This window comes from Mustela nigripes, chromosome 4 (genome assembly GCF_022355385.1).
Source record: "Mustela nigripes isolate SB6536 chromosome 4, MUSNIG.SB6536, whole genome shotgun sequence".
NCBI classification, from domain to species: domain Eukaryota; kingdom Metazoa; phylum Chordata; class Mammalia; order Carnivora; family Mustelidae; genus Mustela; species Mustela nigripes.
Genome location: NC_081560.1, coordinates 189,896,756 through 189,908,972, shown reverse-complemented (window position 1 = coordinate 189,908,972; position 12,217 = coordinate 189,896,756). Strand labels below are relative to the sequence as shown.

General features: G+C 52.3%; 2 long non-coding RNA genes across 2 annotated transcripts in view; both read right to left on the bottom strand.

Annotated features, from left to right (window-relative positions):
- LOC132015461 (uncharacterized) overlaps nucleotides 1-12,217 on the bottom strand; it is a 380,846-nt gene that overhangs the window by 130,214 nt on the left and 238,415 nt on the right. The gene's annotated exons all lie outside the window — the stretch shown is intronic.
- LOC132015460 (uncharacterized) lies at nucleotides 8,969-10,545 on the bottom strand. The gene is made up of 3 exons (XR_009403696.1): nucleotides 10,399-10,545; nucleotides 9,354-9,566; nucleotides 8,969-9,097 (listed from the first exon to the last, which is right to left on the bottom strand). It is a non-coding gene; the product is annotated as an uncharacterized LOC132015460 (long non-coding RNA).

Genomic DNA, 12,217 nt, shown 5'->3' with positions numbered 1-12,217 from the left:
TTACTAAAAGAGGCTTTTGTTGTATCTATATTTGTAAAAATGTGTATAACAAAGTATATCCGTATATGGCCTGCAGTTGGAAATTAATTTAAAAGATGAAATGTCTAAAATTGCCCAAGAACTAACTTCATAAAACACACCAGGGCCAGGCGTCTGTATGAGTGGGTTATTTCAAAACTCAGGAAGAGACCGTTCTTATGCTATTTAAATTATCTCAGTGCATAGAGATTTGGAAAACTTCCTGGCCCATTGCATATAACACTGGGGCCCAAAATCATTTTAGAAGCACAAAAATCAAACTATACAGGAATCTTAGCTCTGAATAAATATTTGAAAATTCCAAGTGAGTTGCAAATCTGTCCAATCTATCAATACAGTTAAATAACAGAAAATGACCAAATACGTTTAATTCTAGACAAAATTAGTACATTTATTAATATAATTTACCAGGATAGTTCCAATAAAAACAAACTACATGATTATTGTAATAAATGTCTAAAAGCAATTTGGACAAATTCAGTATTAATTCCTGATTTTTATAAATTATTTATAAAAATAAGGATAGAAGAATATTTCTAAAAATATTTTAAAATAAGATAAAAAATATTTATCTGAAATTATTAGCCCTTCTTATGAAAGCAAAAGTTCTCAGATACTATTTCTGAAGTCAATGCAAATCTTAAAAATATGATATAGTATAACAAAGAATTTCTATTGTGATTTTTTAATAGTTGATCTGACTTAGAGAATCAAATCAAAATGTATTAGAACAAAGTGCTTTAATGTCTGTCACTTTAGTAGACGCCAAACCTGGTAACTTTACTATAGCCAATAACGAAACCAAGTATAATGTAAAAATACAAAACATCCTATTCACGATAGCAACAAAACTACACAATATTTCTAGGGACAAAAATATCCTAAAGTGTGTAAGATCTGCACAAAGAAAACTGCACAGATGACGAAAGTCATAAAACTGAGCGCACAAGGCCGTGCCGTGTTTCCGTGTGAGACCGGATTCTGGTAAGGGTCCTCCGTCTCCTCCTTTACGTGACAGGTGTTAACGTAATTTTAATGGAAACCTCAAATAGGTAGTTGGATTTGACAACGTGTTTCTAAAATTGTTTTGTAAAGGAACATGTGTAAGGATATTAGAGAAAAAATAAAGAAGTAGAACAGTACTAAAGCCGCTCGCCTTGTGACATACCAGCCGCGCGTTGCCGGTGCGCACGCGAATGGACACATGTCACACAGACACACGACGGCGGAGGGCCGCAAGAGAGAAAGCTCAGAAGCAAGTCCACGCAGGGGCGGCGGCTCAGAAGAGAACAGCGGGGTTTCAAAGTGGGGAAAGGTAACACCCGGTGAGTGGGAAAGGGAAACTGGACGGGAATTGCATCGAGGTCTCTCTCTTCCCGCCTGCCTCACGACTCAGCTCCGGTGGACCAGAAGGCAAACGCAGAGTTAGTCAGAACCTCATCGAAAGACAACGCAGAGGACTCCAGTGTGTTGGGGACACGTCACTTTAAACGCAAAACCAGATGAAGGGGAAAACGCTATGTTTGACTACATAACAATACAGAACTCTGGGTCTTTAAGCACCGCACACAAAATTAGAAAGTGAGGCAGCTATAAACATTGGGGTAGAGATGGCCCTTCTTTTCACGACATCTGTATCTTTGGGGTAAATACCCAGGAGTGCAATGGCAGGGTCATAGGGAAGCTCCATTTTTAATTTCTTGAGGAGTCCCCACACTGTTCTCCAAAGCGGCTGCACCAACTTGCATTCCCACCAACAGTGTAAGAGGGTTCCCCTTTCTCCACATCCTCTCCAACACACGTTGTTTCCTGTCTTGTTAATGTTTATAGCAGCAATGGCCACAGTCGCCAAACTGTGGAAAGAACCAAGATGCCCTTCAACAGACGAATGGATAAGGAAGATGTGGTCCATATACACTATGGAGTATGATGCCTCCATCAGAAAGGACGAATACCCAACATTTGTAGCAACATGGACGGGACTGGAAGAGATGATGCTGAGTGAGATAAGTCAAGCAGAGAGAGTCAAGTATCATATGGTTTCACTTATTTGTGGAGCATAACAAATAGCATGGAGGACAAGGGGTGTTAGAGAGGAGAAGGGAGTTGGGGGAAATTGGAAGGGGAGGTGAACTATGAGAGACTGTGGACTCTGAAAAACAGTCTGAGGGGTTTGAAGGAGCGGGGGTGGGAGGTCGAGGGTACCAGGTGGTGGGTATTATGGAGGGCACGGATTGCATGGAGCACTGGGTGTGGTGCAAAAATAATGAATACTGTTTTTCTGAAAATAAATAAATCGAAAAAAATTTTTTTAAAAAGTTGTATTTCCAAGAAAAAAAAAAAGAAAGAAAGTGAGGCAGCCCCGGGAAAGATCCTGGTGCACGTTTGGCAAAGGACTGAAACCCTGATGCAGAAAGTTACAGCAAATCCTCAGAGAAATAGGACCGTGAAGTGGACACACCTGTAAAATCAGCTCGATGGAGAGGAATTGTGCACACACAATTCTGCGTGCACAGCTGCCACATGCAGAAAGCACGCACTCTCCAGAGCAAGCATGAAATGTGACCTGCCACAACAGGGCAGAATCAGGTCACGCCGCAGACCGGGCGCACGTTTTTAATCTAATAAACCCGTGAGTCGAGTCACGCCCATGAAAAAATAAAGATCAAGGCCCACAGTGCGTGGATACAACCGGATGCCTGCTTCTGATTTAACAAAAAGTATTTCAGGAAACGTTCAGATGCTTGTTCGGATGCTTCTACCACATACAGAACCATCACTAACCATGAAAGACTAAAAGCGTTCTGGAAAGGACGAGAGAAGCCTGTACATTCTCTCTGAACATAATTATTTAAACTCTTTCAGAAGGAACAAAGGGCCTGTGTACTAAGTGGCGAAACAGGAAGAAAACAAAGCTGCGTTTACTCTAAAGGGACAGGTTTTCTCTTCGTCACAGAGACAGGCGAGATGTGCAGCACAGTGAAATGTTCTCACAAACTCCCGACGGCCTTCGGCTCAGGTCATGATCCCGGAGTCCCGGGATCAAGTCCCACATCGGGCGCCCAGCTCTGTGGGGAGTCTGCTTCTCCCTCTGACCCTCTCCCCTCTCATGCTCTCTCTCTGCCTCTCTTAGATAAATCAGTCAACAATCAATCTTTAAAAAAAAAACAAAAAAACAGAAATGTGTCATCTGTTCACGCAAAGAAGGGCAGCCCGTGGGAACCAAGCCCAGTGGCCCCGGGGTTGGGCAAGCCCGGGCTTTGAGGCTGTGGCTGCAAAGAGAATTAACGGGCAAGGTGGTAAGGGCTCTTAGGAACAGGAGGCAGCAATGTCAGCCGGGAAGTGGGGCTTCTGGTCCCACTTCTGTGACGAGGACAGTCGCAGGTCCTGAAATCCACCATCAGGACTCGGTAGCAGCCGGGCGATAGCGAGGCAGCACCAGCCACACGGTCTACAGGTAAAGCGACGCAACGAGTCTGACGAACGCGTAGAGGAATTCCATAATAGGGTGAGAAGCATCGGGTCAGGAAGAGGACACGTGGTTCTGTGCAAAGACCTACAAAGTCGGACGATTGGAATCCGAGTTACAGGAGGAATCAGGAATGGGGGGGCTGTCATGGGCTCTACAGACCCTGACATGAGAATCCAGTTCTTCCGGTAAACCTGGAAAATACTCTGGAAAACCCGGTAAACCTTCGACTGGAAGATGCTCTGACCTAGGCCTGCAGCCAGCACCAGAGCAGACAAACATGACCACCAGTGACACAGGAAAACGCAGAACATCTGAATTTCTATCTGCATCTACCAGTAAAAGTAAAAACCTACCCACAAGGGAACTCCTCACTGAGAACGTGTCGGTGTGGGATTCTACAAGACATTAAAGAAGGCAATAACCCCAACTCTGCAGAAAGCCTTTCAGAAAAAAAACAAGAGAAGGAGGAGATACTGCTCGATGGTTTGACGAGATCCGCTTTTCCTCTGACAGCACAGCCAGAGACCCCGCGGGGAATGCGGGACCGGCCAACCACAGCCCTCGTGCCGGGCGCACCAGTACTCGTGATCAAACACCAGCAGGCCGAGGCCAACAGTATGTAACAAGGACAATGCGTGGCCAATTAGTGCCTGTCCCAGCGAGACACCATCCTGTTTACAAATTATAAAACGCAGCATGTTAAAAAATAGAAGGGGAAACCATACGTGATTATCTCAATCCACCCAGAAAGACTAACTGACGAAATCAAGCCATTCATGACTAAAAAAAGAAGAAGAAGAAGAAGAACTCAGCAGACAGGGGAAAGACAGAAACTTCATTCCGTTGAGAGCACCCACGCAAACCCACAGCTCACGCCATCAGGAAGGCCAATGCGAGGGTTACAGGGTTAGGGTTAGGATTGAATTTAGGGTCCGAGTCCGGGTTGACATAACTGATGCCACAAGTCAAGAAAACAAAATAAAAGTGTGCACATCGGAAAAGAAGGATTAAAGCTGCGTTTTTTCACAGACGACTTGGCTGTGTACGTGGAAAACACTGAGGGGGTATCTGACAGCCACGGGAATGGAGCCAATTTAGTCCTGTTCTTTAAAACAAGGTTAGTATAGGAAAACCATTGTGCTTCTGTACACGGGCAGCAAACTATTGGAAATGATGTAAAAATTGAATTTACGATATAATTTATAACAGCATGCACAAACATGTGATAATCAAAGGTGAATTAAATAAAATATGTGTAAGACTCATACACTGAAAACCCCAAAACTTGCCCTAAAGATATTAAGTCGTAAAGCAGTGGCGGGACGTAAGGCATGAATCCACCGGGAGACTCACTGTGCGAAAGATGCGGATTCTCCTTAATCGGCTTTTCTACTCAGCCCAACCCTAGTCAAAATTCCGGTTATGTTTTATTGTAGAAATTTGCAGACGGCTCAGAAATGTGCATGAAGACACAAAACATCAAAATAGCGTTCGTGAAAGGGAAACTCATTTGGCAGTAGACTGAGTTTGTCCGCGAGCTCGGAGAAGCCGCTGCGAGCCTGGGAGACGCCCTGGGAGGGAGGCAGGCGACGGGAGCTTCGGAAGCCGAGCTGGGGCCCGCCGGACGCGGAGCAGGAAGGACCCCCGGGAGCAGAAGGAAGGACGGAAGAGGGAACCGCCAGAGGCCGCCATGATGTCTCCGAGGTCGTGCAAGGCCCGGAGGGGTCCTTGAGACAAGCCCTAGACCTCCAGGAGAGAGCCTGCCTCTGGGTTTCTGACTCACCCGGCATCACCTGAGCACGTGGCAGGAGCGGCGTGGATCTCGGACGTGGCTGGGGCCCTCGGTCGATCACGTTCCCGTGGCTGGAGGACCCCCCATGCATCCCTGTGGCCGCCGCTCTTAACACTATCGATTTCGAGACTTACCATAAAGCTACAGTATTGGCAAGATGTAGTGTTGGCAGAAGGACAGGGCCGTAGATCAATGGAACAGAACAGAGAGCCCAGAGAAGGCCCAAGCATCTATCTTCCATTGATTTTTGACAAAGGTGCCCATGCAATTCAAGAGAGAAAAGATGTATTTTCAACAAATGGTGCTGGAACAATTGCTTATCAATATGGGGGTAAAAAGTCACATCATGCTCCAAAATTAGCTTGAAAGTGCTCACAGCACCTAAAAGATAAAAGCTAGTGTTATAAAACTCCTAGAAAAGAGTATGGAGAACACCTTTGCCATCCTGTGGCGGTCAAGGATTTCTCAGGAAAGACGCAAATATATCATGCTTCTAACAAAGCCTGTGAAGGCGGACCCTCTCCTCACCGACGTGTGAAGAGTCAGAGCTGCAGGAGGCCCCACCTGCCTGTGGCCAGCCAACGTGGGCTCAAACCCAGGCTGCGTGCGTGCAGACAGGACCAAGTCACATCAGTTGAGGCCAATTTCGGGCAAAATCTCAACACGGGTGTTTTTTTTGGGGGGGAGGTTTCTTTGCCCCAAAATCATTCTAAGGAGTGGAAGAAAAACACACAGTAACGACAAAGGAAATTCAGAGAACAAACACTGCCGCATGTAATTCTAGAATCATTGCAAAAATATCAGAACTAGAAGTATTGTACGGGCCCCTAAGCCTAATAGAATGAGAAGGTGCTCAAATAGACCTTCGTGTCCATCGGGATGGTGTGACATAACCTGGCACAGGGTCTGGGCCAGAGCCACACTCCCCACAAGATCCTACTGAGAACAAGTCCATTAACATATGATTTCAAGCCAAGCCGACAGCATAATACATGTGCTAGGGGTCGGACGGAACGGGAAGAGCCGGCCTTACATCCCGCTTCGCTTGTAAGCCCTGGAACCCATGGTCTCTGCACACTGAGCCGAGAGGGAAGAAACTCACTTGACCCATGGATCGGACACAGCTGGTTCTGACTCGCCCTGTCCAAGTGGAGTAGGACGCACCGTCTACACCAGCAGGTGAGAGACGGGAAACACACATGTGGATGCTCACCCAGAGAGCCACAGGGCTCTGCTGGGATAAGCCCGGGGTCCCAGACAGGGCAAACCATCGGTGCACCAGGGCCCTAAGTGGTGTCCTCTGGGTGTGACCTGATATCGTAGACGTGACCCACCCTCTGCTGGGGTGGCAGGGTCTGCCGCTGATTCCCACGCACACAGGAGCAAGGGGGCGGGGTGCAGCAGCACGCAAAGGTGGAAAGACCCCCGAGAGGTCACCCTCGTCAGCAAAGCCGACTCCAGAAAGGCGGGGCCGACACAAACGTGCCGCAGCGGACAGTGGTTCCTCACTGGAACCTGTCGCGGTTCAGTCTGGCTCCGCACTACCGTGAGTGACGTGTGACAATGCTCAAAAATCAGACTGACGGTATCTGGGACCGGCGCGCAGAGAAGGAAGGTCGCACAGGGAACGCAGACCGGCTTCTCTCCGAGTGGGAACGCTGACCGGCTTCTCTCCGAGTGGGAACGCTGACCGGCTTCTCTCTGAGTGGCGCCCGCATCCATCTTTATGACTGTCCTGGTCCTCTCCTTCCTTTTCGAGACTTTCTCGATCAGCATTACTCTCTACAGAAGCGTCGCTGTTCCCGCGGCAGTTACAGGCCCACTCTGGTCTGCTGGGTCCATCTCTGCATCGGTGTGGGCGGGGGAGCCACGGGACCCCGCAGGCGGGGAGACACGGGACCGTGAGTGGGGGGAGCCGCAGGCCTGTGCGTGGGGGCAGCAGCAGGACGTGCCCGTGGGCGCAGACAGCCCCGGGCACCTCGGAGACCAGTCAGTAACTTCATGAGCCGAGAGGAAAGGGCACAGGGCTGGGCCTGTGGGAGCAGCTCTGCGGAGACAGAGGGCACCCTCCCGCACTCCCACCCACACCATCTGGGGCGCCAGCCTTCACAGGGAACCACATCTTCGGACAAGACTGGAGTCTGTCCCTGTGAAACCCAGCAGGCGGCCGTGGAGGCAGGACCAGCACCCCGTCCCTGCTGCACAGCGGCACCAACCCCACGTCCTCCTGCGGCACGCAGCAGCGGAACGGGACCCTGACGGCCCTCCAAGCGACAGGTACAGGAGGCTGCCTGTTAGGGTCCGCAGGGTTTCCCCATCACAAGCCTGCCCTCAGCACTGGACGCCAGGCCCCGTGCTGGGGCTGCAGGGGACAGAGGCCGACAGGCATCCAGCCTCCCAGAGGCCGAAAGGCCACAGGACAGCAGACATGAACACTCCGGCCTGGGCCGCTGAGCACCAGCCACATGGCACAGAGGACGAGGGGCCCACAGGAAGCAGACGGGGCCTGGTGGAGCCTCCTGGCTCCCTCTCCCGACTGGGCTTTCAGGGAGAGATGGTGTTCACTGATCTTTCCAAACCGGTTTTGTGGGTTTTTTTTATACATTGTATTTATTTATTTGACACACAGAGATCACAAGTAGGCAGAGAGGCAGGCAGAGAGAGGGGAAGAAGCGGGCTCCCCACTGAGCAGAGAGCCCGATGCGGGGCTCGATCCCAGGACCCTAGGACCATGACCTGAGCCGAAGGCAGAGGCTTAACCCACTGAGCCACCCAGGCACCCGTCCAAACTGGTTCTGTGAGTTTCCTTGTTCAACTACGCACCACGGCGGTATGGGGGCCGAAGTCCAAGAACCGGTTCTGGGTTGTGGCGCGCGCAGGCAGGCATGGCCTGGTGCCCGGCTGTTCTGATCCACACGGTGCAGACCCCCGCCCCCAACAGGCTCAGGCTTCCAGGGTGACTCCATAAAGACCGGTGGGGAGACTCTGGGCTCTGGGCCGTTAGAGCAGGTGCCGTGAACACCGCGGGCCAAAACTGGCCCCCCGACCCCGTCCCTGGATGTCACGTATAGAACTTCCCGCAGCCCATTTGAAAACAATTTGGAGATATTCATCAAATGCCTTCAAAGGGATCATAACCTTTAACATAATGGCAAATTCCATTTTTGAGCATCTCTGCTAAAGCCAAAAGAAGAAGAAGAAAAAAAAAAAGCAGAAAGTAGCCCTGACTCTGTAATAGCAGAAACGGAAATAAACACAGGGCAGCGGACGGACAGGAAACTCCGCAGACACTCAGGGAAGTGTGCGTGGACGATGTGGAGTCACGAACGGTTGTGACCTCACGGCTCATGCGGGTGCACAGACGTTCTTCCTTCCGGGGGAAGGTGACCCCAGAGAGGACCAGCCCATGGGCAGGGGAGAGGCGGGGAAAGCACGAAGGGGGAGCCGGGGCCTGGGCACAGGAGGGCCGAAGGCAGCTCCCACCGCAGGCCAGTCTGCTGACGGACGCCAACACCCCCGTGTGCCTGGGTTTGACCTCTGGGGGACCATGACTTGTCCGCCACGCCAGGAAGCGTCCTAAGTCGTGGCAAAGAACTACAAAGTGTTTAAGAGGAAGAGACAGTTCGTGTTCTGTTCTGTGTTGAGTTCGCAGAGGGACGCTCTGGTCCTCCTACTCTCTTCTCCAAGACCTGTGTGTCGCGGGGAGAGATGGCTTTGTATCTTCTTCATGATTTCCAAAGGGAAGCAGCGAGGGGCTATCGTCGGACTCAGTGAACAGAACAGGATGTTTTTTTCTGAAATAATAAAATGGCATTTGTGATGAGCTGCGCTGAACCCCGGGCTGGTATGCCTCCCCTGCCCCTACAACCTACGTTCTCTTGGCTACGAGTCATGTTTTCCCGTTGAGAATAAAAGGGGACGTTAAAACCAAAGTGTGATACCCCTTGATTTAGGTGTGCCCAGTTTCCTCATTGCCTCCAAAGAGTAAAGGGCACACACGCGCACGCGCACACACACACACACAGTTACAAACGAGGGCCCTGCACCCACCGAGGCGACAGCAATCACCGCAAACGAGCAGGATCGAAGGGCTCCCTGGCACCAGTGGCCCACGCTCGGCTGACACGCAGGTGATGGGCAGAAATTGGTCCCTGGTGCCGACAACCAGCCCCGAGTGTCAGGATGAAAGGGACTCGGGCAGTGAGAGGACACGGCATCGCCGGGAGCTCAGCTCAGATCCCTGACAGCTGCCCGAGACACAGCCTGATGAGCAGAAATGGAAGAAAGAAAGAAACAGCATTTTAAGGAGCTCATGACTTGTAGATGGGGCAGCTTGGCGTGGCACCCGCTTGCGGCAGTGGCCAAGACCGTGGCCTCCGGAGAACCTGCAGGCCCCTAGGAGTAGGCTGGAGTCCCAGGGCCGGCACTGGGCCAGCGCTGCGCAGACACGTGGAGGGACGGATGACAGAGTGGACGACCCCACAATGAACGAGGAGGCGTGAGAGCGGCTCTCTGTTCCAGAGCGAGGCTGGCCTGAGATCAGGGGAACGGCTGAGGATGGGCCAGCTCCCTGCGAGGACCTGGCGCCCGCACAGCCCTGCCCCCTCCGCCCCCGCCGCCGCTTCAGAGCATGACAGATGCGGCTTCAAACTGGGACTGCCCTGTCCTTGCCGGTCTCTCCAGAGAAGGCCACCGGAGTTTCATCCTGGCCTCAACGCAAGAGCCACACGACTCCTGGGCCTCACTGTAGGAGGACATCGGGGTAGGAGGGTCCCTCATCTTCTCCAGGCCACAGTGTGGCCCACAGTGGCCATAAAGCCCTGGCCAGGCTGAGTCCCCCAAAACAGGCTGCTCCTCTGGAGAGCATGGAGAGCCTTGGGGACACCCCACGGGTGACCACATCTGTAGGCCGAATGAGGTGTGACCGAGTCTGTCCACAGGGCGATCACCGGGGAAACCCCCTGCTGCCCCTGCACCCCCTAGTCCTCCCCGAACGCAGCCTGGCACGTTCCTCCTGTCGTGTCCCCAAATTCTCCCCGCGGCCATGCCCCCCCCCGGCTTGGCCTAGAATGTGTACAAAGCAAGGACGACTCACAGAGCTCGGGTTTGTTCCGGAAGAACGCTGGCCTCTCCCGCCCTTCGTCTCCAGGAGCCTTGGCGCTGGACCGTGGAAGAAAGAGCACCGCACCTGCCGCACCTGCCGCCGCACCTGCCGCACCTGCCGCCGCACCTGCCGCACCTGCTGGACCCCACGCTCCCCCCGCCAGAAGAAAGAGCACAGCACCTGCCCCACCGGCCGCACCTACCGCACCTGCCGCCGCACCTGCCGCACCTGCCGCACCCCGCGGCCCCCCCCCGCCCTCCGGCGCAGGCGCCGCCTCTCTCAGCGGCCGGCAGACGCGTCTTTCATTCTGCCAACAGCGGCTGTGAAAGGCCGAGTCGTCCTCGTCCCGGGCCGTACTTTCATGGACATTTAAACCATCTGCTGCCGCCGCGTCTTCTCCGAGATGATGAGCTCCCGCCCCCGCCCCGGCCTGTGAAACACGCTCACGGGCGTTTTATATCCTGTTGTAAAGGGTTGGTTGGGAGCTTCTGGCTTTTTGTTAAGGTAATTCACGTTGTGGACATGATTGTTCCCGTGTCCCTCTAACCTGTCCCATGCGCACACACGTGTGCACACACGTGCAGACTCACACTCGCACACGCGTGTGCACATGTGAAGACTTGCACACATGCGTGTGCACACACATATAGACTCACACAGACCCTCACACGCGTGTGCACACACATAGTCTCACCCACGCGTGTGCACATACGTGCAGACTCACACTCTCACACGTGTAGCCTTGCACAGACTCGCACACAGGCACACACTCACCTTATTTCAGGGGTCCCTGTATGTCACCCACATTCTGTCCATCTCTCGTTTCACGAGCCCCAACATTTCGGGGCTGAGCTGGGTCATGCGATGATGTGCTGACCAGGACAAGCCCGGGCCCTGCTCTCATGGAGTTTCCAGCCTCGCAAAGGAGCCAGACGGCAAACAAAGTAAGCACACAGCTGGCTACTGCTCTACGGTGGTGGTGAATTCTAAAAGGAAGGACCTTTCCTCCCTATCAGCCGGGAACCACCTCATTTATAATGAATGCTCCCCATCAATTCGTTCTAATGATGCTGCATTTCACTTCTATAATTAAATGGGATTTACTTGGCGATTTATACCCCAGGTTTTCCCAGAAGAACAGATCTTATTGGCTTAACAGCATCTCAGGGAAGTCAGGGAGCTTGAACAGTAACCTGAGAAACGGGCTTTTCCGTGCATATTTTTTGAAGGCGGCGGGAGAGCAGAGCAGTTCGAGACGCAGGGTAGACAGCCGCGAGGAGACGAGCGTGACACCAGCGTCAGCGCAGCCCCATACCCACACCGGTTTTGCAGACACATCTCCACCTTGCAGACTCCTGGGGCCCAAGGACAAGGACCTCCGTGACCCTCACTCAGGCCGCCGACGAGTCTGACGTGTGACGTCACTGCTTCCCACCCCTTCCAACCTACCTACTTGCACACTTCCAACCTGCTGTGGGCAAGAATACGCACCGGTCCCCCCGCGCAGACGTGTCCCCCAGCTCCTGCGTCCCACGGGGTGAAGGCCAAGTTGGTTCATGTGGTATTTGATGCCCTTTAGAAAGTTTACAAAAGAAACCCTTGGGGCGGGGGCTGGGGGAACTTCACTGACACTCCTTAGAGTCCTGAATCTTTACTTAATTTATCAAAAATAAATGAAGTTAAACAAAGAGAGAAGAGAAGAATGTGTCAGCTCTTCTAGAGACCTGCCAGAGGAGTTTCGTGTAGTCCCAAAAGGACACAGGCTTGGGGCCTGAGGGAAGTGGCTCCGGAAAGCAGGAGAGCCGCACAG